Below are 19,912 nucleotides of genomic sequence, written 5' to 3'. Positions count from 1 at the left end.
CAGCACCAGTGGACAAACTCTCTTTTTTTTTTTTTTTTTTTTTTAATTTGTCAGTGAGTATGTGTGCATTAACTCAAAACTAAATGGCGTGTGGGTCTTGTCATGGCGCTTTTTGAGTGCAGGAAAATGATAGATTACCATTTGCCATCCACCCTTGCTGATGTTTTACCATCTATAATGGCGTGCGTGCATGCTCTTCCATGGCTTACGGCCATACCACCCTGAATACGCCCGATCTCGTCCGATCTCGGAAGCTAAGCAGGGTCGGGCCGGGTCAGTACTTGGATGGGAGACCGCCTGGGAATACCCGGTGCTGTAAGCTTTTTATTCTCACCTTTCATCAGCAGAGGGCGCTGCTCCTCCTTTACTGGAGCCAGCTCCTTGGAAAACAGCACCAGTGGACAAACTCTCTTTTTTTCCTTTTTTGTTTTTTTTAATTTGTCAATGAGTATATGTGCATTAACTGAAAAGTAAATGGCGTGTGGGTCTTGTCATGGCGCTTGTTGAGTGCAGGAAAATGACAGATTACCATTTGCCATCCACCCTTGCTGATGTTTTACCATCTATAAATGGCGTGCGTGCATGCTCTTCCATGGCTTACGGCCATACCACCCTGAATACGCCCGATCTCGTCCGATCTCGGAAGCTAAGCAGGGTCGGGCCGGGTCAGTACTTGGATGGGAGACCGCCTGGGAATACCCGGTGCTGTAAGCTTTTTATTCTCACCTTTCATCAGCAGAGGGCGCTGCTCCTCCTTTACTGGAGCCAGCTCCTTGGAAAACAGCACAAGTGGACAAACTCTGCTTTTTTACCCTTTTTTTTCCTTATTTGTTTTTTTTTAATTTCTCAATGAGTATATGTGCATTAACTGAAAAGTAAATGGCGTGTGGGTCTTGTCATGGTGCTTGTTGAGTGCAGGAAAATGACAGATTACCATTTGCCATCCACCCTTGCTGATGTTTTACCATCTATAAATGGCGTGCGTGCATGCTCTTCCATGGCTTACGGCCATACCACCCTGAATACGCCCGATCTCGTCCGATCTCGGAAGCTAAGCAGGGTCGGGCCGGGTCAGTACTTGGATGGGTGACCGCCTGGGAATACCCGGTGCTGTAAGCTTTTTATTCTCACCTTTCATCAGCAGAGGGCGCTGCTCCTCCTTTACTGGAGCCAGCTCCTTGGAAAACAGCACAAGTGGACAAACTCTGCTTTTTTACCCTTTTTTTTCCTTTTTTGTTTTTTTTTAATTTCTCAATGAGTATATGTGCATTAACTGAAAAGTAAATGGCGTGTGGGTCTTGTCATGGTGCTTGTTGAGTGCAGGAAAATGACAGATTACCATTTGCCATCCACCCTTGCTGATGTTTTACCATCTATAAATGGCGTGCGTGCATGCTCTTCCATGGCTTACGGCCATACCACCCTGAATATGCCCGATCTCGTCCGATCTCGGAAGCTAAGCAGGGTCGGGCCGGGTCAGTACTTGGATGGGTGACCGCCTGGGAATACCCGGTGCTGTAAGCTTTTTATTCTCACCTTTCATCAGCAGAGGGCGCTGCTCCTCCTTTACTGGAGCCAGCTCCTTGGAAAACAGCACAAGTGGACAAACTCTGCTTTTTTACCCTTTTTTTTCCTTTTTTGTTTTTTTTTAATTTCTCAATGAGTATATGTGCATTAACTGAAAAGTAAATGGCGTGTGGGTCTTGTCATGGTGCTTGTTGAGTGCAGGAAAATGACAGATTACCATTTGCCATCCACCCTTGCTGATGTTTTACCATCTATAAATGGCGTGCGTGCATGCTCTTCCATGGCTTACGGCCATACCACCCTGAATACGCCCGATCTCGTCCGATCTCGGTAGCTAAGCAGGGTCGGGCCGGGTCAGTACTTGGATGGGTGACCGCCTGGGAATACCCGGTGCTGTAAGCTTTTTATTCTCACCTTTCATCAGCAGAGGGCGCTGCTCCTCCTTTACTGGAGCCAGCTCCTTGGAAAACAGCACAAGTGGACAAACTCTGCTTTTTTACCCTTTTTTTTCCTTTTTTGTTTTTTTTTAATTTCTCAATGAGTATATGTGCATTAACTGAAAAGTAAATGGCGTGTGGGTCTTGTCATGGTGCTTGTTGAGTGCAGGAAAATGACAGATTACCATTTGCCATCCACCCTTGCTGATGTTTTACCATCTATAAATGGCGTGCGTGCATGCTCTTCCATGGCTTACGGCCATACCACCCTGAATATGCCCGATCTCGTCCGATCTCGGAAGCTAAGCAGGGTCGGGCCGGGTCAGTACTTGGATGGGTGACCGCCTGGGAATACCCGGTGCTGTAAGCTTTTTATTCTCACCTTTCATCAGCAGAGGGCGCTGCTCCTCCTTTACTGGAGCCAGCTCCTTGGAAAACAGCACCAGTGGACAAACTCTCTTTTTTTTTTTTTTTAATTTGTCAGTGAGTATATGTGCATCAACTGAAAACTAAATGGTGTGTGGGTCTTGTCATGGCGCTTGTTGAGTGCAGGAAAATGACAGATTACCATTTGCCATCCACCCTTGCTGATGTTTTACCATCTATAAATGGCGTGCGTGCATGCTCTTCCATGGCTTACGGCCATACCACCCTGAATACGCCCGATCTCGTCCGATCTCGGAAGCTAAGCAGGGTCGGGCCGGGTCAGTACTTGGATGGGAGACCGCCTGGGAATACCCGGTGCTGTAAGCTTTTTATTCTCACCTTTCATCAGCAGAGGGCGCTGCTCCTCCTTTACTGGAGCCAGCTCCTTGGAAAACAGCACAAGTGGACAAACTCTGCTTTTTTACCCTTTTTTTTCCTTTTTTGTTTTTTTTTAATTTCTCAATGAGTATATGTGCATTAACTGAAAAGTAAATGGCGTGTGGGTCTTGTCATGGTGCTTGTTGAGTGCAGGAAAATGACAGATTACCATTTGCCATCCACCCTTGCTGATGTTTTACCATCTATAAATGGCGTGCGTGCATGCTCTTCCATGGCTTACGGCCATACCACCCTGAATACGCCCGATCTCGTCCGATCTCGGAAGCTAAGCAGGGTCGGGCCGGGTCAGTACTTGGATGGGTGACCGCCTGGGAATACCCGGTGCTGTAAGCTTTTTATTCTCACCTTTCATCAGCAGAGGGCGCTGCTCCTCCTTTACTGGAGCCAGCTCCTTGGAAAACAGCACAAGTGGACAAACTCTCCTTTATTTCCCTTTTTTTTCCTTTTTTGTTTTTCTTTAATTTCTCAATGAGTATATGTGCATTAACTGAAAAGTAAATGGCGTGTGGGTCTTGTCATGGTGCTTGTTGAGTGCAGGAAAATGACAGATTACCATTTGCCATCCACCCTTGCTGATGTTTTACCATCTATAAATGGCGTGCGTGCATGCTCTTCCATGGCTTACGGCCATACCACCCTGAATACGCCCGATCTCGTCCGATCTCGGAAGCTAAGCAGGGTCGGGCCGGGTCAGTACTTGGATGGGAGACCGCCTGGGAATACCCGGTGCTGTAAGCTTTTTATTCTCACCTTTCATCAGCAGAGGGCGCTGCTCCTCCTTTACTGGAGCCAGCTCCTTGGAAAACAGCACCAGTGGACAAACTCTCCTTTTTTTCCCTTTTTTTTCCTTTTTTGTTTTTTTTAATTTCTCAATGAGTATATGTGCATTAACTCAAAACTAAATGGCGTGTGGGTCTTGTCATGGTGCTTGTTGAGTGCAGGAAAATGACAGATTACCATTTGCCATCCACCCTTGCTGATGTTTTACCATCTATAAATGGCGTGCGTGCATGCTCTTCCATGGCTTACGGCCATACCACCCTGAATACGCCCGATCTCGTCCGATCTCGGAAGCTAAGCAGGGTCGGGCCGGGTCAGTACTTGGATGGGAGACCGCCTGGGAATACCTGGTGCTGTAAGCTTTTTATTCTCACCTTTCATCAGCAGAGGGCGCTGCTCCTCCTTTACTGGAGCCAGCTCCTTGGAAAACAGCACCAGTGGACAAACTCTCTTTTTTTTTTTTTTTAATTTGTCAGTGAGTATATGTGCATCAACTGAAAACTAAATGGCGTGTGGGTCTTGTCATGGCGCTTGTTGAGTGCAGGAAAATGACAGATTACCATTTGCCATCCACCCTTGCTGATGTTTTACCATCTATAAATGTCGTGCGTGCATGCTCTTCCATGGCTTACGGCCATACCACCCTGAATACGCCCGATCTCGTCCGATCTCGGAAGCTAGGCAGGGTCGGGCCGGGTCAGTACTTGGATGGGAGACCGCCTGGGAATACCCGGTGCTGTAAGCTTTTTATTCTCACCTTTCATCAGCAGAGGGCGCTGCTCCTCCTTTACTGGAGCCAGCTCCTTGGAAAACAGCACCAGTGGACAAACTCTCTTTTTTTTTTTTTTTTTTTTTTTAAATTTGTCAGTGAGTATATGTGCATTAACTGAAAACTAAATGGCGTGTGGGTCTTGTCATGGCGCTTGTTGAGTGCAGGAAAATGACAGATTACCATTTGCCATCCACCCTTGCTGATGTTTTACCATCTATAAATGGCGTGCGTGCATGCTCTTCCATGGCTTACGGCCATATCACCCTGAATACGCCCGATCTCGTCAGATCTCGGAAGCTAAGCAGGGTCGGGCCGGGTCAGTACTTGGATGGGAGACCGCCTGGGAATACCCGGTGCTGTAAGCTTTTTATTCTCACCTTTCATCAGCAGAGGGCGCTGCTCCTCCTTTACTGGAGCCAGCTCCTTGGAAAACAGCACCAGTTGACAAACTCTCTTTTTTTTTTTTTTTTTTTTAATTTGTCAGTGAGTATATGTGCATTAACTCAAAACTAAATGGCGTGTGGGTCTTGTCATGGTGCTTGTTGAGTGCAGGAAAATGACAGATTACCATTTGCCATCCACCCTTGCTGATGTTTTACCATCTATAAATGGTGTGCGTGCATGCTCTTCCATGGCTTACGGCCATACCACCCTGAACACGCCCGATCTCGTCCGATCTCGGAAGCTAAGCAGGGTCGGGCCGGGTCAGTACTTGGATGGGAGACCGCCTGGGAATACCTGGTGCTGTAAGCTTTTTATTCTCACCTTTCATCAGCAGAGAGCGCTGCTTCTCCTTTACTGGAGCCAGCTCCTTGGAAAACAGCACCAGTGGACAAGCTCTCTTTTTTTTTTTTAATTTGTCAGTGAGTATATGTGCATTAACTGAAAAGTAAATGGCGTGTGGGTCTTGTCATGGTGCTTGTTGAGTGCAGGAAAATGACAGATTACCATTTGCCATCCACCCTTGCTGATGTTTTACCATCTATAAATGGCGTGCGTGCATGCTCTTCCATTGCTTATGGCCATACCACCCTGAATACGCCCGATCTCGTCCGATCTCGGAAGCTAAGCAGGGTCGGGCCGGGTCAGTACTTGGATGGGAGACCGCCTGGGAATACCCGGTGCTGTAAGCTTTTTATTCTCACCTTTCATCAGCAGAGGGCGCTGCTCCTCCTTTACTGGAGCCAGCTCCTTGGAAAACAGCACCAGTGGACAAACTCTCTTTTTTTTTTTTTTTTTTTTTTTTTAATTTGTCAGTGAGTATATGTGCATTAACTGAAAACTAAATGGCGTGTGGGTCTTGTCATGGCGCTTGTTGAGTGCAGGAAAATGACAGATTACCATTTGCCATCCACCCTTGCTGATGTTTTACCATCTATAAATGGCATGCGTGCATGCTCTTCCATGGCTTACGGCCATACCACCCTGAATACGCCCGATCTCGTCCGATCTCGGAAGCTAGGCAGGGTCGGGCCGGGTCAGTACTTGGATGGGAGACCGCCTGGGAATACCCGGTGCTGTAAGCTTTTTATTCTCACCTTTCATCAGCAGTGGGCGCTGCTCCTCCTTTACTGGAGCCATCTCCTTGGAAAACAGCACCAGTGGACAAACTCTCCTTTTTTTCCCTTTTTTTTCCTTTTTTGTTTTTTTTAATTTCTCAATGAGTATATGTGCATTAACTGAAAACTAAATGGCGTGTGGGTCTTGTCATGGTGCTTGTTGAGTGCAGGAAAATGACAGATTACCATTTGCCATCCACCCTTGCTGATGTTTTACCATCTATAAATGGCGTGCGTGCATGCTCTTCCATGGCTTACGGCCATACCACCCTGAATACGCCCGATCTCGTCCGATCTCGGAAGCTAAGCAGGGTCGGGCCGGGTCAGTACTTGGATGGGAGACCGCCTGGGAATACCCGGTGCTGTAAGCTTTTTGTTCTCACCTTTCATCAGCAGAGGGCGCTGCTCCTCATTTACTGGAGCCAGCTCCTTGGAAAACAGCACCAGTGGACAAACTCTCTTTTTTTTTTTGTTTTAATTTGTCAGTGAGTATATGTGCATTAACTGAAAAGTAAATGGCGTGTGGGTCTTGTCATGGCGCTTGTTGAGTGCAGGAAAATGACAGATTACCATTTGCCATCCACCCTTGCTGATGTTTTACCATCTATAAATGGCGTGCGTGCATGCTCTTCCATGGCTTACGGCCATACCACCCTGAATACGCTCGATCTCGTCCGATCTTGGAAGCTAAGCAGGGTCGGGCCGGGTCAGTACTTGGATGTGAGACCGCCTGGGAATACCCGGTGCTGTAAGCTTTTTATTCTCACCTTTCATCAGCAGAGGGCGCTGCTCCTCCTTTACTGGAGCCAGCTCCTTGGAAAACAGCACCAGTGGACAAACTCTCTTTTTTTTTTTTTTTTTTTTTTTTAATTTGTCAGTGAGTATATGTGCATTAACTGAAAACTAAATGGCGTGTGGGTCTTGTCATGGCGCTTGTTGAGTGCAGGAAAATGACAGATTACCATTTGCCATCCACCCTTGCTGATGTTTTACCATCTATAAATGGCGTGCGTGCATGCTCTTCCATGGCTTACGGCCATACCACCCTGAATACGCCCGATCTCGTCCGATCTCGGAAGCTAAGCAGGGTCGGGCCGGGTCAGTACTTGGATGGGAGACCGCCTGGGAATACCCGGTGCTGTAAGCTTTTTATTCTCACCTTTCATCAGCAGAGGGCGCTGCTCCTCCTTTACTGGAGCCAGCTCCTTGGAAAACAGCACAAGTGGACAAACTCTGCTTTTTTACCCTTTTTTTTCCTTTTTTGTTTTTTTTTAATTTCTCAATGAGTATATGTGCATTAACTGAAAAGTAAATGGCGTGTGGGTCTTGTCATGGTGCTTGTTGAGTGCAGGAAAATGACAGATTACCATTTGCCATCCACCCTTGCTGATGTTTTACCATCTATAAATGGCGTGCGTGCATGCTCTTCCATGGCTTACGGCCATACCACCCTGAATACGCCCGATCTCGTCCGATCTCGGAAGCTAAGCAGGGTGGGGCCGGGTCAGTACTTGGATGGGTGACCGCCTGGGAATACCCGGTGCTGTAAGCTTTTTATTCTCACCTTTCATCAGCAGAGGGCGCTGCTCCTCCTTTACTGGAGCCAGCTCCTTGGAAAACAGCACAAGTGGACAAACTCTGCTTTTTTACCCTTTTTTTTCCTTTTTTGTTTTTTTTTAATTTCTCAATGAGTATATGTGCATTAACTGAAAAGTAAATGGCGTGTGGGTCTTGTCATGGTGCTTGTTGAGTGCAGGAAAATGACAGATTACCATTTGCCATCCACCCTTGCTGATGTTTTACCATCTATAAATGGCGTGCGTGCATGCTCTTCCATGGCTTACGGCCATACCACCCTGAATATGCCCGATCTCGTCCGATCTCGGAAGCTAAGCAGGGTCGGGCCGGGTCAGTACTTGGATGGGTGACCGCCTGGGAATACCCGGTGCTGTAAGCTTTTTATTCTCACCTTTCATCAGCAGAGGGCGCTGCTCCTCCTTTACTGGAGCCAGCTCCTTGGAAAACAGCACCAGTGGACAAACTCTCTTTTTTTTTTTTTTTTAATTTGTCAGTGAGTATATGTGCATCAACTGAAAACTAAATGGTGTGTGGGTCTTGTCATGGCGCTTGTTGAGTGCAGGAAAATGACAGATTACCATTTGCCATCCACCCTTGCTGATGTTTTACCATCTATAAATGGCGTGCGTGCATGCTCTTCCATGGCTTACGGCCATACCACCCTGAATACGCCCGATCTCGTCCGATCTCGGAAGCTAAGCAGGGTCGGGCCGGGTCAGTACTTGGATGGGAGACCGCCTGGGAATACCCGGTGCTGTAAGCTTTTTATTCTCACCTTTCATCAGCAGAGGGCGCTGCTCCTCCTTTACTGGAGCCAGCTCCTTGGAAAACAGCACAAGTGGACAAACTCTGCTTTTTTACCCTTTTTTTTCCTTTTTTGTTTTTTTTTAATTTCTCAATGAGTATATGTGCATTAACTGAAAAGTAAATGGCGTGTGGGTCTTGTCATGGTGCTTGTTGAGTGCAGGAAAATGACAGATTACCATTTGCCATCCACCCTTGCTGATGTTTTACCATCTATAAATGGCGTGCGTGCATGCTCTTCCATGGCTTACGGCCATACCACCCTGAATACGCCCGATCTCGTCCGATCTCGGAAGCTAAGCAGGGTCGGGCCGGGTCAGTACTTGGATGGGTGACCGCCTGGGAATACCCGGTGCTGTAAGCTTTTTATTCTCACCTTTCATCAGCAGAGGGCGCTGCTCCTCCTTTACTGGAGCCAGCTCCTTGGAAAACAGCACAAGTGGACAAACTCTCCTTTATTTCCCTTTTTTTTCCTTTTTTGTTTTTCTTTAATTTCTCAATGAGTATATGTGCATTAACTGAAAAGTAAATGGCGTGTGGGTCTTGTCATGGTGCTTGTTGAGTGCAGGAAAATGACAGATTACCATTTGCCATCCACCCTTGCTGATGTTTTACCATCTATAAATGGCGTGCGTGCATGCTCTTCCATGGCTTACGGCCATACCACCCTGAATACGCCCGATCTCGTCCGATCTCGGAAGCTAAGCAGGGTCGGGCCGGGTCAGTACTTGGATGGGAGACCGCCTGGGAATACCCGGTGCTGTAAGCTTTTTATTCTCACCTTTCATCAGCAGAGGGCGCTGCTCCTCCTTTACTGGAGCCAGCTCCTTGGAAAACAGCACCAGTGGACAAACTCTCCTTTTTTTCCCTTTTTTTTCCTTTTTTGTTTTTTTTAATTTCTCAATGAGTATATGTGCATTAACTCAAAACTAAATGGCGTGTGGGTCTTGTCATGGTGCTTGTTGAGTGCAGGAAAATGACAGATTACCATTTGCCATCCACCCTTGCTGATGTTTTACCATCTATAAATGTCGTGCGTGCATGCTCTTCCATGGCTTACGGCCATACCACCCTGAATACGCCCGATCTTGTCCGATCTCGGAAGCTAAGCAGGGTCGGGCCGGGTCAGTACTTGGATGGGAGACCGCCTGGGAATACCCGGTGCTGTAAGCTTTTTGTTCTCACCTTTCATCAGCAGAGGGCGCTGCTCCTCCTTTACTGGAGCCAGCTCCTTGGAAAACAGCACCAGTGGACAAACTCTCTTTTTTTTTTTTTTTTTTTTTTTAATTTGTCAGTGAGTATATGTGCATTAACTGAAAACTAAATGGCGTGTGGGTCTTGTCATGGCGCTTGTTGAGTGCAGGAAAATGACAGATTACCATTTGCCATCCACCCTTGCTGATGTTTTACCATCTATAAATGGCGTGCGTGAATGCTCTTCCATGGCTTACGGCCATACCACCCTGAATACGCCCTATCTCGTCCGATCTCGGAAGCTAAGCAGGGTCGGGCGGGGTCAGTACTTGGATGGGAGACCGCCTGGGAATACCCGGTGCTGTAAGCTTTTTGTTCTCACCTTTCATCAGCAGAGGGCGCTGCTCCTCCTTTACTGGAGCCAGCTCCTTGGAAAACAGCACAAGTGGACAAACTCTCCTTTTTTACCCTTTTTTTTCCTTTTTTGTTTTTTTTACATTTCTCAATGAGTATATGTGCATTAACTGAAAAGAAAATGGCGTGTGGGTCTTGTCATGGTGCTTGTTGAGTGCAGGAAAATGACAGATTACCATTTGCCATCCACCCTTGCTGATGTTTTACCATCTATAAATGGCGTGCGTGCATGCTCTTCCATGGCTTACGGCCATACCACCCTGAATACGCCCGATCTCGTCCGATCTCGGAAGCTAAGCAGGGTCGGGCCGGGTCAGTACTTGGATGGGAGACCGCCTGGGAATACCTGGTGCTGTAAGCTTTTTATTCTCACCTTTCATCAGCAGAGGGCGCTGCTCCTCCTTTACTGGAGCCAGCTCCTTGGAAAACAGCACCAGTGGACAAACTCTCTTTTTTTTTTTTTTTTAATTTGTCAGTGAGTATATGTGCATCAACTGAAAACTAAATGGCGTGTGGGTCTTGTCATGGCGCTTGTTGAGTGCAGGAAAATGACAGATTACCATTTGCCATCCACCCTTGCTGATGTTTTACCATCTATAAATGGCGTGCGTGCATGCTCTTCCATGGCTTACGGCCATACCACCCTGAATACGCCCGATCTCGTCCGATCTCGGAAGCTAGGCAGGGTCGGGCCGGGTCAGTACTTGGATGGGAGACCGCCTGGGAATACCCGGTGCTGTAAGCTTTTTATTCTCACCTTTCATCAGCAGAGGGCGCTGCTCCTCCTTTACTGGAGCCAGCTCCTTGGAAAACAGCACCAGTGGACAAACTCTCTTTTTTTTTTTTTTTTTTTTTTTAATTTGTCAGTGAGTATATGTGCATTAACTGAAAACTAAATGGCGTGTGGGTCTTGTCATGGCGCTTGTTGAGTGCAGGAAAATGACAGATTACCATTTGCCATCCACCCTTGCTGATGTTTTACCATCTATAAATGGCGTGCGTGCATGCTCTTCCATGGCTTACGGCCATATCACCCTGAATACGCCCGATCTCGTCCGATCTCGGAAGCTAAGCAGGGTCGGGCCGGGTCAGTACTTGGATGGGAGACCGCCTGGGAATACCCGGTGCTGTAAGCTTTTTATTCTCAAATTTCATCAGCAGAGGGCGCTGCTCCTCCTTTACTGGAGCCAGCTCCTTGGAAAACAGCACCAGTGGACAAACTCTCTTTTTTTTTTGTTTTAATTTGTCAGTGAGTATATGTGCATTAACTGAAAACTAAATGGCGTGTGGGTCTTGTCATGGCGCTTGTTGAGTGCAGGAAAATGACAGATTACCATTTGCCATCCACCCTTGCTGATGTTTTACCATCTATAAATGGCGTGCGTGCATGCTCTTCCATGGCTTACGGCCATACCACCCTGAATACGCCCGATCTCGTCCGATCTCGGAAGCTAAGCAGGGTCGGGCCGGGTCAGTACTTGGATGGGAGACTGCCTGGGAATACCCGGTGCTGTAAGCTTTTTATTCTCACCTTTCATCAGCAGAGGGCGCTGCTCCTCCTTTACTGGAGCCAGCTCCTTGGAAAACAGCACCAGTGGACAAACTCTCTTTTTTTTTTTTTTTTATTTGTCAGTGAGTATATGTGCATCAACTGAAAACTAAATGGCGTGTGGGTCTTGTCATGGCGCTTGTTGAGTGCAGGAAAATGACAGATTACCATTTGCCATCCACCCTTGCTGATGTTTTACCATCTATAAATGGCGTGCGTGCATGCTCTTCCATGGCTTACGGCCATACCACCCTGAATACGCCCGATCTCGTCCGATCTCGGAAGCTAAGCAGGGTCGGGCCGGGTCAGTACTTGGATGGGAGACCGCCTGGGAATACCCGGTGCTGTAAGCTTTTTATTCTCACCTTTCATCAGCAGAGGGCGCTGCTCCTCCTTTACTGGAGCCAGCTCCTTGGAAAACAGCACAAGTGGAGAAACTCTGCTTTTTTACCCTTTTTTTTCCTTTTTTGTTTTTTTTTAATTTCTCAATGAGTATATGTGCATTAACTGAAAAGTAAATGGCGTGTGGGTCTTGTCATGGTGCTTGTTGAGTGCAGGAAAATGACAGATTACCATTTGCCATCCACCCTTGCTGATGTTTTACCATCTATAAATGGCGTGCGTGCATGCTCTTCCATGGCTTACGGCCATACCACCCTGAATACGCCCGATCTCGTCCGATCTCGGAAGCTAAGCAGGGTCGGGCCGGGTCAGTACTTGGATGGGTGACCGCCTGGGAATACCCGGTGCTGTAAGCTTTTTATTCTCACCTTTCATCAGCAGAGGGCGCTGCTCCTCCTTTACTGGAGCCAGCTCCTTGGAAAACAGCACCAGTGGACAAACTCTCTTTTTTTTTTTTTTTTAATTTGTCAGTGAGTATATGTGCATCAACTGAAAAGTAAATGGCGTGTGGGTCTTGTCATGGCGCTTGTTGAGTGCAGGAAAATGACAGATTACCATTTGCCATCCACCCTTGCTGATGTTTTACCATCTATAAATGGCGTGCGTGCATGCTCTTCCATGGCTTACGGCCATACCACCCTGAATACGCCCGATCTCGTCCGATCTCGGAAGCTAAGCAGGGTCGGGCCGGGTCAGTACTTGGATGGGAGACCGCCTGGGAATACCCGGTGCTGTAAACTTTTTATTCTCACCTTTCATCAGCAGAGGGCGGTGCTCCTCCTTTACTGGAGCCAGCTCCTTGGAAAACAGCACCAGTGGACAAACTCTCCTTTTTTTCCCTTTTTTTTCCTTTTTTGTTTTTTTTAATTTCTCAATGAGTATATGTGCATTAACTCAAAACTAAATGGCGTGTGGGTCTTGTCATGGTGCTTGTTGAGTGCAGGAAAATGACAGATTACCATTTGCCATCCACCCTTGCTGATGTTTTACCATCTATAAATGGCGTGCGTGCATGCTCTTTCATGGCTTACGGCCATATCACCCTGAATACGCCCGATCTCGTCCGATCTCGGAAGCTAAGCAGGGTCGGGCCGGGTCAGTACTTGGATGGGAGACCGCCTGGGAATACCCGGTGCTGTAAGCTTTTTATTCTCACCTTTCATCAGCAGAGGGCGCTGCTCCTCCTTTACTGGAGCCAGCTCCTTGGAAAACAGCACCAGTGGACAAACTCCTTTTTTTCCCTTTTTTTTCCTTTTTTGTTTTTTTTAATTTCTCAATGAGTATATGTGCATCAACTCAAAACTAAATGGCGTGTGGGTCTTGTCATGGTGCTTGTTGAGTGCAGGAAAATGACAGATTACCATTTGCCATCCACCCTTGCTGATGTTTTACCATCTATAAATGGTGTGCGTGCATGCTCTTCCATGGCTTACGGCCATACCACCCTGAATACGCCCGATCTCGTCCGATCTCGGAAGCTAAGCAGGGTCGGGCCGGGTCAGTACTTGGATGGGAGACCGCCTGGGAATACCCGGTGCTGTAAGCTTTTTGTTCTCACCTTTCATCAGCAGAGGGCGCTGCTCCTCATTTACTGGAGCCAGCTCTTTGGAAAACAGCACCAGTGGACAAACTCTCTTTTTTTTTTTTTTTTATTTGTCAGTGAGTATATGTGCATCAACTGAAAACTAAATGGCGTGTGGGTCTTGTCATGGCGCTTGTTGAGTGCAGGAAAATGACAGATTACCATTTGCCATCCACCCTTGCTGATGTTTTACCATCTATAAATGGCGTGCGTGCATGCTCTTCCATGGCTTACGGCCATACCACCCTGAATACGCCCGATCTCGTCCGATCTCGGAAGCTAAGCAGGGTCGGGCCGGGTCAGTACTTGGATGGGAGACCGCCTGGGAATACCCGGTGCTGTAAGCTTTTTATTCTCACCTTTCATCAGCAGAGGGCGCTGCTCCTCCTTTACTGGAGCCAGCTCCTTGGAAAACAGCACCAGTGGACAAACTCTCTTTTTTTTTTGTTTTAATTTGTCAGTGAGTATATGTGCATTAACTGAAAACTAAATGGCGTGTGGGTCTTGTCATGGCACTTGTTGAGTGCAGGAAAATGACAGATTACCATTTGCCATCCACCCTTGCTGATGTTTTACCATCTATAAATGGCGTGCGTGCATGCTCTTCCACGGCTTACGGCCATACCACCCTGAATACGCCCGATCTCGTCCGATCTCGGAAGCTAAGCAGGGTCGGGCCGGGTCAGTACTTGGATGGGAGACCGCCTGGGAATACCCGGTGCTGTAAGCTTTTTATTCTCACCTTTCATCAGCAGAGGGCGCTGCTCCTCCTTTACTGGAGCCAGCTCCTTGGAAAACAGCACCAGTGGACAAACTCTCTTTTTTTTTTTTTTTAATTTGTCAGTGAGTATATGTGCATTAACTGAAAAGTAAATGGCGTGTGGGTCTTGTCATGGCGCTTGTTGAGTGCAGGAAAATGACAGATTACCATTTGCCATCCACCCTTGCTGATGTTTTACCATCTATAAATGGCGTGCGTGCATGCTCTTCCATGGCTTACGGCCATACCACCCTGAATACGCCCGATCTCGTCCGATCTCGGAAGCTAAGCAGGGTCGGGCCGGGTCAGTACTTGGATGGGAGACCGCCTGGGAATACCCGGTGCTGTAAGCTTTTTATTCTCACCTTTCATCAGCAGAGGGCGCTGCTCCTCCTTTACTGGAGCCAGCTCCTTGGAAAACAGCACAAGTGGACAAACTCTCCTTTATTTCCCTTTTTTTTTCCTTTTTTGTTTTTCTTTAATTTCTCAATGAGTATATGTGCATTAACTGAAAAGTAAATGGCGTGTGGGTCTTGTCATGGTGCTTGTTGAGTGCAGGAAAATGACAGATTACCATTTGCCATCCACCCTTGCTGATGTTTTACCATCTATAAATGGCGTGCGTGCATGCTCTTCCATGGCTTACGGCCATACCACCCTGAATACGCCCGATCTCGTCCGATCTCGGAAGCTAAGCAGGGTCGGGCCGGGTCAGTACTTGGATGGGAGACCGCCTGGGAATACCCGGTGCTGTAAGCTTTTTATTCTCACCTTTCATCAGCAGAGGGCGCTGCTCCTCCTTTACTGGAGCCAGCTCCTTGGAAAACAGCACCAGTGGACAAACTCTCCTTTTTTCCCTTTTTTTTCCTTTTTTTGTTTTTTTTAATTTCTCAATGAGTATATGTGCATTAACTCAAAACTAAATGGCGTGTGGGTCTTGTCATGGTGCTTGTTGAGTGCAGGAAAATGACAGATTACCATTTGCCATCCACCCTTGCTGATGTTTTACCATCTATAAATGTCGTGCGTGCATGCTCTTCCATGGCTTACGTCCATACCACCCTGAATACGCCCGATCTTGTCCGATCTCGGAAGCTAAGCAGGGTCGGGCCGGGTCAGTACTTGGATGGGAGACCGCCTGGGAATACCCGGTGCTGTAAGCTTTTTGTTCTCACCTTTCATCAGCAGAGGGCGCTGCTCCTCCTTTACTGGAGCCAGCTCCTTGGAAAACAGCACCAGTGGACAAACTCTCTCTTTTTTTTTTTTTTTTTTTTTAATTTGTCAGTGAGTATATGTGCATTAACTGAAAACTAAATGGCGTGTGGGTCTTGTCATGGCGCTTGTTGAGTGCAGGAAAATGACAGATTACCATTTGCCATCCACCCTTGCTGATGTTTTACCATCTATAAATGGCGTGCGTGCATGCTCTTCCATGGCTTACGGCCATATCACCCTGAATACGCCCGATCTCGTCAGATCTCGGAAGCTAAGCAGGGTCGGGCCGGGTCAGTACTTGGATGGGAGACCGCCTGGGAATACCCGGTGCTGTAAGCTTTTTGTTCTCACCTTTCATCAGCAGAGGGCGGTGCTCCTCCTTTACTGGAGCCAGCTCCTTGGAAAACAGCACCAGTGGACAAACTCTCCTTTTTTTCCCTTTTTTTTCCTTTTTTGTTTTTTTTAATTTCTCAATGAGTATATGTGCATTAACTCAAAACTAAATGGCGTGTGGGTCTTGTCATGGTGCTTGTTGAGTGCAGGAAAATGACAGATTACCATTTGCCATCCACCCTTGCTGATGTTTTACCATCTATAAATGGCGTGCGTGCATGCTCTTTCATGGCTTACGGCCATATCACCCTGAATACGCCCGATCTCGTCCGATCTCGGAAGCTAAGCAGGGTCGGGCCGGGTCAGTACTTGGATGGGAGACCGCCTGGGAATACCCGGTGCTGTAAGCTTTTTATTCTCACCTTTCATCAGCAGAGGGCGCTGCTCCTCCTTTACTGGAGCCAGCTCCTTGGAAAACAGCACCAGTGGACAAACTCCTTTTTTTCCCTTTTTTTTCCTTTTTTGTTTTTTTTAATTTCTCAATGAGTATATGTGCATCAACTCAAAACTAAATGGCGTGTGGGTCTTGTCATGGTGCTTGTTGAGTGCAGGAAAATGACAGATTACCATTTGCCATCCACCCTTGCTGATGTTTTACCATCTATAAATGGTGTGCGTGCATGCTCTTCCATGGCTTACGGCCATACCACCCTGAATACGCCCGATCTCGTCCGATCTCGGAAGCTAAGCAGGGTCGGGCCGGGTCAGTACTTGGATGGGAGACCGCCTGGGAATACCCGGTGCTGTAAGCTTTTTGTTCTCACCTTTCATCAGCAGAGGGCGCTGCTCCTCATTTACTGGAGCCAGCTCTTTGGAAAACAGCACCAGTGGACAAACTCTCTTTTTTTTTTTTTTTTATTTGTCAGTGAGTATATGTGCATCAACTGAAAACTAAATGGCGTGTGGGTCTTGTCATGGCGCTTGTTGAGTGCAGGAAAATGACAGATTACCATTTGCCATCCACCCTTGCTGATGTTTTACCATCTATAAATGGCGTGCGTGCATGCTCTTCCATGGCTTACGGCCATACCACCCTGAATACGCCCGATCTCGTCCGATCTCGGAAGCTAAGCAGGGTCGGGCCGGGTCAGTACTTGGATGGGAGACCGCCTGGGAATACCCGGTGCTGTAAGCTTTTTATTCTCACCTTTCATCAGCAGAGGGCGCTGCTCCTCCTTTACTGGAGCCAGCTCCTTGGAAAACAGCACCAGTGGACAAACTCTCTTTTTTTTTTGTTTTAATTTGTCAGTGAGTATATGTGCATTAACTGAAAACTAAATGGCGTGTGGGTCTTGTCATGGCACTTGTTGAGTGCAGGAAAATGACAGATTACCATTTGCCATCCACCCTTGCTGATGTTTTACCATCTATAAATGGCGTGCGTGCATGCTCTTCCACGGCTTACGGCCATACCACCCTGAATACGCCCGATCTCGTCCGATCTCGGAAGCTAAGCAGGGTCGGGCCGGGTCAGTACTTGGATGGGAGACCGCCTGGGAATACCCGGTGCTGTAAGCTTTTTATTCTCACCTTTCATCAGCAGAGGGCGCTGCTCCTCCTTTACTGGAGCCAGCTCCTTGGAAAACAGCACCAGTGGACAAACTCTCTTTTTTTTTTTTTTAATTTGTCAGTGAGTATATGTGCATTAACTGAAAAGTAAATGGCGTGTGGGTCTTGTCATGGCGCTTGTTGAGTGCAGGAAAATGACAGATTACCATTTGCCATCCACCCTTGCTGATGTTTTACCATCTATAAATGGCGTGCGTGCATGCTCTTCCATGGCTTACGGCCATACCACCCTGAATACGCCCGATCTCGTCCGATCTCGGAAGCTAAGCAGGGTCGGGCCGGGTCAGTACTTGGATGGGAGACCGCCTGGGAATACCCGGTGCTGTAAGCTTTTTATTCTCACCTTTCATCAGCAGAGGGCGCTGCTCCTCCTTTACTGGAGCCAGCTCCTTGGAAAACAGCACAAGTGGACAAACTCTCCTTTATTTCCCTTTTTTTTTCCTTTTTTGTTTTTCTTTAATTTCTCAATGAGTATATGTGCATTAACTGAAAAGTAAATGGCGTGTGGGTCTTGTCATGGTGCTTGTTGAGTGCAGGAAAATGACAGATTACCATTTGCCATCCACCCTTGCTGATGTTTTACCATCTATAAATGGCGTGCGTGCATGCTCTTCCATGGCTTACGGCCATACCACCCTGAATACGCCCGATCTCGTCCGATCTCGGAAGCTAAGCAGGGTCGGGCCGGGTCAGTACTTGGATGGGAGACCGCCTGGGAATACCCGGTGCTGTAAGCTTTTTATTCTCACCTTTCATCAGCAGAGGGCGCTGCTCCTCCTTTACTGGAGCCAGCTCCTTGGAAAACAGCACCAGTGGACAAACTCTCTTTTTTTTTTTTTTTAATTTGTCAGTGAGTATATGTGCATTAACTGAAAAGTAAATGGCGTGTGGGTCTTGTCATGGCGCTTGTTGAGTGCAGGAAAATGACAGATTACCATTTGCCATCCACCCTTGCTGATGTTTTACCATCTATAAATGGCGTGCGTGCATGCTCTTCCATGGCTTACGGCCATACCACCCTGAATACGCCCGATCTCGTCCGATCTCGGAAGCTAAGCAGGGTCGGGCCGGGTCAGTACTTGGATGGGAGACCGCCTGGGAATACCCGGTGCTGTAAGCTTTTTGTTCTCACCTTTCATCAGCAGAGGGCGCTGCTCCTCCTTTACTGGAGCCAGCTCCTTGGAAAACAGCACCAGTGGACAAACTCTCTCTTTTTTTTTTTTTTTTTTTTTTAATTTGTCAGTGAGTATATGTGCATTAACTGAAAACTAAATGGCGTGTGGGTCTTGTCATGGCGCTTGTTGAGTGCAGGAAAATGACAGATTACCATTTGCCATCCACCCTTGCTGATGTTTTACCATCTATAAATGGCGTGCGTGCATGCTCTTCCATGGCTTACGGCCATATCACCCTGAATACGCCCGATCTCGTCAGATCTCGGAAGCTAAGCAGGGTCGGGCCGGGTCAGTACTTGGATGGGAGACCGCCTGGGAATACCCGGTGCTGTAAGCTTTTTGTTCTCACCTTTCATCAGCAGAGGGCGGTGCTCCTCCTTTACTGGAGCCAGCTCCTTGGAAAACAGCACCAGTGGACAAACTCTCCTTTTTTTCCCTTTTTTTTCCTTTTTTGTTTTTTTTAATTTCTCAATGAGTATATGTGCATTAACTCAAAACTAAATGGCGTGTGGGTCTTGTCATGGTGCTTGTTGAGTGCAGGAAAATGACAGATTACCATTTGCCATCCACCCTTGCTGATGTTTTACCATCTATAAATGGCGTGCGTGCATGCTCTTTCATGGCTTACGGCCATATCACCCTGAATACGCCCGATCTCGTCCGATCTCGGAAGCTAAGCAGGGTCGGGCCGGGTCAGTACTTGGATGGGAGACCGCCTGGGAATACCCGGTGCTGTAAGCTTTTTATTCTCACCTTTCATCAGCAGAGGGCGCTGCTCCTCCTTTACTGGAGCCAGCTCCTTGGAAAACAGCACCAGTGGACAAACTCCTTTTTTTCCCTTTTTTTTCCTTTTTTGTTTTTTTTAATTTCTCAATGAGTATATGTGCATCAACTCAAAACTAAATGGCGTGTGGGTCTTGTCATGGTGCTTGTTGAGTGCAGGAAAATGACAGATTACCATTTGCCATCCACCCTTGCTGATGTTTTACCATCTATAAATGGTGTGCGTGCATGCTCTTCCATGGCTTACGGCCATACCACCCTGAATACGCCCGATCTCGTCCGATCTCGGAAGCTAAGCAGGGTCGGGCCGGGTCAGTACTTGGATGGGAGACCGCCTGGGAATACCCGGTGCTGTAAGCTTTTTGTTCTCACCTTTCATCAGCAGAGGGCGCTGCTCCTCATTTACTGGAGCCAGCTCTTTGGAAAACAGCACCAGTGGACAAACTCTCTTTTTTTTTTTTTTTTATTTGTCAGTGAGTATATGTGCATCAACTGAAAACTAAATGGCGTGTGGGTCTTGTCATGGCGCTTGTTGAGTGCAGGAAAATGACAGATTACCATTTGCCATCCACCCTTGCTGATGTTTTACCATCT

The 19,912-nt window shown here is 47.5% G+C and overlaps 50 non-coding genes across 50 annotated transcripts; all 50 read left to right on the top strand.

The window, feature by feature from the left end:
• The first annotated feature begins 203 nt into the window (after positions 1 to 203).
• On the top strand, positions 204 to 322 carry LOC144460598 (5S ribosomal RNA). The gene has a single exon (XR_013489316.1). It is a non-coding gene; the product is annotated as a 5S ribosomal RNA (ribosomal RNA).
• A 273-nt stretch (positions 323 to 595) lies between these two features.
• LOC144460596 (5S ribosomal RNA) lies at positions 596 to 714 on the top strand. The gene has a single exon (XR_013489314.1). It is a non-coding gene; the product is annotated as a 5S ribosomal RNA (ribosomal RNA).
• Positions 715 to 1,000: 286 nt separating this feature from the next.
• Positions 1,001 to 1,119, top strand: LOC144460797 (5S ribosomal RNA). The gene has a single exon (XR_013489516.1). It is a non-coding gene; the product is annotated as a 5S ribosomal RNA (ribosomal RNA).
• Positions 1,120 to 1,405: 286 nt separating this feature from the next.
• Positions 1,406 to 1,524, top strand: LOC144460704 (5S ribosomal RNA). The gene has a single exon (XR_013489423.1). It is a non-coding gene; the product is annotated as a 5S ribosomal RNA (ribosomal RNA).
• Positions 1,525 to 1,810: 286 nt separating this feature from the next.
• LOC144460692 (5S ribosomal RNA) lies at positions 1,811 to 1,929 on the top strand. Its single transcript, XR_013489411.1, has one exon. It is a non-coding gene; the product is annotated as a 5S ribosomal RNA (ribosomal RNA).
• A 286-nt stretch (positions 1,930 to 2,215) lies between these two features.
• On the top strand, positions 2,216 to 2,334 carry LOC144460703 (5S ribosomal RNA). The gene has a single exon (XR_013489422.1). It is a non-coding gene; the product is annotated as a 5S ribosomal RNA (ribosomal RNA).
• A 264-nt stretch (positions 2,335 to 2,598) lies between these two features.
• On the top strand, positions 2,599 to 2,717 carry LOC144460595 (5S ribosomal RNA). Its single transcript, XR_013489313.1, has one exon. It is a non-coding gene; the product is annotated as a 5S ribosomal RNA (ribosomal RNA).
• Positions 2,718 to 3,003: 286 nt separating this feature from the next.
• Positions 3,004 to 3,122, top strand: LOC144460785 (5S ribosomal RNA). Its single transcript, XR_013489504.1, has one exon. It is a non-coding gene; the product is annotated as a 5S ribosomal RNA (ribosomal RNA).
• Positions 3,123 to 3,408: 286 nt separating this feature from the next.
• On the top strand, positions 3,409 to 3,527 carry LOC144460594 (5S ribosomal RNA). Its single transcript, XR_013489312.1, has one exon. It is a non-coding gene; the product is annotated as a 5S ribosomal RNA (ribosomal RNA).
• Positions 3,528 to 3,812: 285 nt separating this feature from the next.
• On the top strand, positions 3,813 to 3,931 carry LOC144460708 (5S ribosomal RNA). The gene has a single exon (XR_013489427.1). It is a non-coding gene; the product is annotated as a 5S ribosomal RNA (ribosomal RNA).
• Positions 3,932 to 4,195: 264 nt separating this feature from the next.
• Positions 4,196 to 4,314, top strand: LOC144461116 (5S ribosomal RNA). The gene has a single exon (XR_013489835.1). It is a non-coding gene; the product is annotated as a 5S ribosomal RNA (ribosomal RNA).
• A 273-nt stretch (positions 4,315 to 4,587) lies between these two features.
• LOC144461032 (5S ribosomal RNA) lies at positions 4,588 to 4,706 on the top strand. The gene has a single exon (XR_013489751.1). It is a non-coding gene; the product is annotated as a 5S ribosomal RNA (ribosomal RNA).
• A 269-nt stretch (positions 4,707 to 4,975) lies between these two features.
• Positions 4,976 to 5,094, top strand: LOC144460808 (5S ribosomal RNA). The gene has a single exon (XR_013489527.1). It is a non-coding gene; the product is annotated as a 5S ribosomal RNA (ribosomal RNA).
• Positions 5,095 to 5,355: 261 nt separating this feature from the next.
• On the top strand, positions 5,356 to 5,474 carry LOC144460718 (5S ribosomal RNA). Its single transcript, XR_013489437.1, has one exon. It is a non-coding gene; the product is annotated as a 5S ribosomal RNA (ribosomal RNA).
• Positions 5,475 to 5,748: 274 nt separating this feature from the next.
• LOC144461115 (5S ribosomal RNA) lies at positions 5,749 to 5,867 on the top strand. The gene has a single exon (XR_013489834.1). It is a non-coding gene; the product is annotated as a 5S ribosomal RNA (ribosomal RNA).
• Positions 5,868 to 6,152: 285 nt separating this feature from the next.
• On the top strand, positions 6,153 to 6,271 carry LOC144460593 (5S ribosomal RNA). Its single transcript, XR_013489311.1, has one exon. It is a non-coding gene; the product is annotated as a 5S ribosomal RNA (ribosomal RNA).
• A 265-nt stretch (positions 6,272 to 6,536) lies between these two features.
• LOC144461272 (5S ribosomal RNA) lies at positions 6,537 to 6,655 on the top strand. Its single transcript, XR_013489991.1, has one exon. It is a non-coding gene; the product is annotated as a 5S ribosomal RNA (ribosomal RNA).
• Positions 6,656 to 6,928: 273 nt separating this feature from the next.
• Positions 6,929 to 7,047, top strand: LOC144460592 (5S ribosomal RNA). Its single transcript, XR_013489310.1, has one exon. It is a non-coding gene; the product is annotated as a 5S ribosomal RNA (ribosomal RNA).
• Positions 7,048 to 7,333: 286 nt separating this feature from the next.
• On the top strand, positions 7,334 to 7,452 carry LOC144461052 (5S ribosomal RNA). Its single transcript, XR_013489771.1, has one exon. It is a non-coding gene; the product is annotated as a 5S ribosomal RNA (ribosomal RNA).
• A 286-nt stretch (positions 7,453 to 7,738) lies between these two features.
• On the top strand, positions 7,739 to 7,857 carry LOC144460702 (5S ribosomal RNA). Its single transcript, XR_013489421.1, has one exon. It is a non-coding gene; the product is annotated as a 5S ribosomal RNA (ribosomal RNA).
• A 265-nt stretch (positions 7,858 to 8,122) lies between these two features.
• LOC144460591 (5S ribosomal RNA) lies at positions 8,123 to 8,241 on the top strand. Its single transcript, XR_013489309.1, has one exon. It is a non-coding gene; the product is annotated as a 5S ribosomal RNA (ribosomal RNA).
• A 286-nt stretch (positions 8,242 to 8,527) lies between these two features.
• On the top strand, positions 8,528 to 8,646 carry LOC144460774 (5S ribosomal RNA). The gene has a single exon (XR_013489493.1). It is a non-coding gene; the product is annotated as a 5S ribosomal RNA (ribosomal RNA).
• A 286-nt stretch (positions 8,647 to 8,932) lies between these two features.
• LOC144460590 (5S ribosomal RNA) lies at positions 8,933 to 9,051 on the top strand. The gene has a single exon (XR_013489308.1). It is a non-coding gene; the product is annotated as a 5S ribosomal RNA (ribosomal RNA).
• A 285-nt stretch (positions 9,052 to 9,336) lies between these two features.
• LOC144461067 (5S ribosomal RNA) lies at positions 9,337 to 9,455 on the top strand. Its single transcript, XR_013489786.1, has one exon. It is a non-coding gene; the product is annotated as a 5S ribosomal RNA (ribosomal RNA).
• Positions 9,456 to 9,727: 272 nt separating this feature from the next.
• Positions 9,728 to 9,846, top strand: LOC144461273 (5S ribosomal RNA). Its single transcript, XR_013489992.1, has one exon. It is a non-coding gene; the product is annotated as a 5S ribosomal RNA (ribosomal RNA).
• A 286-nt stretch (positions 9,847 to 10,132) lies between these two features.
• Positions 10,133 to 10,251, top strand: LOC144460697 (5S ribosomal RNA). Its single transcript, XR_013489416.1, has one exon. It is a non-coding gene; the product is annotated as a 5S ribosomal RNA (ribosomal RNA).
• A 265-nt stretch (positions 10,252 to 10,516) lies between these two features.
• LOC144461114 (5S ribosomal RNA) lies at positions 10,517 to 10,635 on the top strand. The gene has a single exon (XR_013489833.1). It is a non-coding gene; the product is annotated as a 5S ribosomal RNA (ribosomal RNA).
• A 272-nt stretch (positions 10,636 to 10,907) lies between these two features.
• Positions 10,908 to 11,026, top strand: LOC144460956 (5S ribosomal RNA). Its single transcript, XR_013489675.1, has one exon. It is a non-coding gene; the product is annotated as a 5S ribosomal RNA (ribosomal RNA).
• Positions 11,027 to 11,290: 264 nt separating this feature from the next.
• Positions 11,291 to 11,409, top strand: LOC144460988 (5S ribosomal RNA). Its single transcript, XR_013489707.1, has one exon. It is a non-coding gene; the product is annotated as a 5S ribosomal RNA (ribosomal RNA).
• A 264-nt stretch (positions 11,410 to 11,673) lies between these two features.
• LOC144460589 (5S ribosomal RNA) lies at positions 11,674 to 11,792 on the top strand. Its single transcript, XR_013489307.1, has one exon. It is a non-coding gene; the product is annotated as a 5S ribosomal RNA (ribosomal RNA).
• Positions 11,793 to 12,078: 286 nt separating this feature from the next.
• LOC144460763 (5S ribosomal RNA) lies at positions 12,079 to 12,197 on the top strand. The gene has a single exon (XR_013489482.1). It is a non-coding gene; the product is annotated as a 5S ribosomal RNA (ribosomal RNA).
• Positions 12,198 to 12,462: 265 nt separating this feature from the next.
• Positions 12,463 to 12,581, top strand: LOC144460997 (5S ribosomal RNA). The gene has a single exon (XR_013489716.1). It is a non-coding gene; the product is annotated as a 5S ribosomal RNA (ribosomal RNA).
• Positions 12,582 to 12,866: 285 nt separating this feature from the next.
• On the top strand, positions 12,867 to 12,985 carry LOC144460955 (5S ribosomal RNA). Its single transcript, XR_013489674.1, has one exon. It is a non-coding gene; the product is annotated as a 5S ribosomal RNA (ribosomal RNA).
• Positions 12,986 to 13,268: 283 nt separating this feature from the next.
• On the top strand, positions 13,269 to 13,387 carry LOC144460588 (5S ribosomal RNA). Its single transcript, XR_013489306.1, has one exon. It is a non-coding gene; the product is annotated as a 5S ribosomal RNA (ribosomal RNA).
• Positions 13,388 to 13,651: 264 nt separating this feature from the next.
• On the top strand, positions 13,652 to 13,770 carry LOC144460587 (5S ribosomal RNA). The gene has a single exon (XR_013489305.1). It is a non-coding gene; the product is annotated as a 5S ribosomal RNA (ribosomal RNA).
• A 264-nt stretch (positions 13,771 to 14,034) lies between these two features.
• LOC144460585 (5S ribosomal RNA) lies at positions 14,035 to 14,153 on the top strand. Its single transcript, XR_013489303.1, has one exon. It is a non-coding gene; the product is annotated as a 5S ribosomal RNA (ribosomal RNA).
• A 264-nt stretch (positions 14,154 to 14,417) lies between these two features.
• Positions 14,418 to 14,536, top strand: LOC144460584 (5S ribosomal RNA). The gene has a single exon (XR_013489302.1). It is a non-coding gene; the product is annotated as a 5S ribosomal RNA (ribosomal RNA).
• A 287-nt stretch (positions 14,537 to 14,823) lies between these two features.
• Positions 14,824 to 14,942, top strand: LOC144460583 (5S ribosomal RNA). The gene has a single exon (XR_013489301.1). It is a non-coding gene; the product is annotated as a 5S ribosomal RNA (ribosomal RNA).
• Positions 14,943 to 15,227: 285 nt separating this feature from the next.
• LOC144461234 (5S ribosomal RNA) lies at positions 15,228 to 15,346 on the top strand. The gene has a single exon (XR_013489953.1). It is a non-coding gene; the product is annotated as a 5S ribosomal RNA (ribosomal RNA).
• A 272-nt stretch (positions 15,347 to 15,618) lies between these two features.
• On the top strand, positions 15,619 to 15,737 carry LOC144461031 (5S ribosomal RNA). The gene has a single exon (XR_013489750.1). It is a non-coding gene; the product is annotated as a 5S ribosomal RNA (ribosomal RNA).
• A 285-nt stretch (positions 15,738 to 16,022) lies between these two features.
• On the top strand, positions 16,023 to 16,141 carry LOC144460954 (5S ribosomal RNA). The gene has a single exon (XR_013489673.1). It is a non-coding gene; the product is annotated as a 5S ribosomal RNA (ribosomal RNA).
• A 283-nt stretch (positions 16,142 to 16,424) lies between these two features.
• On the top strand, positions 16,425 to 16,543 carry LOC144460582 (5S ribosomal RNA). The gene has a single exon (XR_013489300.1). It is a non-coding gene; the product is annotated as a 5S ribosomal RNA (ribosomal RNA).
• A 264-nt stretch (positions 16,544 to 16,807) lies between these two features.
• Positions 16,808 to 16,926, top strand: LOC144460581 (5S ribosomal RNA). Its single transcript, XR_013489299.1, has one exon. It is a non-coding gene; the product is annotated as a 5S ribosomal RNA (ribosomal RNA).
• A 264-nt stretch (positions 16,927 to 17,190) lies between these two features.
• On the top strand, positions 17,191 to 17,309 carry LOC144460580 (5S ribosomal RNA). The gene has a single exon (XR_013489298.1). It is a non-coding gene; the product is annotated as a 5S ribosomal RNA (ribosomal RNA).
• Positions 17,310 to 17,572: 263 nt separating this feature from the next.
• On the top strand, positions 17,573 to 17,691 carry LOC144460579 (5S ribosomal RNA). Its single transcript, XR_013489297.1, has one exon. It is a non-coding gene; the product is annotated as a 5S ribosomal RNA (ribosomal RNA).
• Positions 17,692 to 17,978: 287 nt separating this feature from the next.
• Positions 17,979 to 18,097, top strand: LOC144460578 (5S ribosomal RNA). The gene has a single exon (XR_013489296.1). It is a non-coding gene; the product is annotated as a 5S ribosomal RNA (ribosomal RNA).
• Positions 18,098 to 18,361: 264 nt separating this feature from the next.
• Positions 18,362 to 18,480, top strand: LOC144460577 (5S ribosomal RNA). The gene has a single exon (XR_013489295.1). It is a non-coding gene; the product is annotated as a 5S ribosomal RNA (ribosomal RNA).
• Positions 18,481 to 18,753: 273 nt separating this feature from the next.
• LOC144461029 (5S ribosomal RNA) lies at positions 18,754 to 18,872 on the top strand. Its single transcript, XR_013489748.1, has one exon. It is a non-coding gene; the product is annotated as a 5S ribosomal RNA (ribosomal RNA).
• A 285-nt stretch (positions 18,873 to 19,157) lies between these two features.
• LOC144460953 (5S ribosomal RNA) lies at positions 19,158 to 19,276 on the top strand. Its single transcript, XR_013489672.1, has one exon. It is a non-coding gene; the product is annotated as a 5S ribosomal RNA (ribosomal RNA).
• Positions 19,277 to 19,559: 283 nt separating this feature from the next.
• On the top strand, positions 19,560 to 19,678 carry LOC144460576 (5S ribosomal RNA). The gene has a single exon (XR_013489294.1). It is a non-coding gene; the product is annotated as a 5S ribosomal RNA (ribosomal RNA).
• Positions 19,679 to 19,912: the final 234 nt, after the last annotated feature.

Source organism: Epinephelus lanceolatus, chromosome 22, assembly GCF_041903045.1.
Source record: "Epinephelus lanceolatus isolate andai-2023 chromosome 22, ASM4190304v1, whole genome shotgun sequence".
NCBI classification, from domain to species: Eukaryota; Metazoa; Chordata; class Actinopteri; order Perciformes; family Serranidae; genus Epinephelus; species Epinephelus lanceolatus.
The sequence above is the reverse complement of the archived record's forward strand: the minus strand, read 5'-3'. Positions and strand labels throughout refer to the sequence as shown.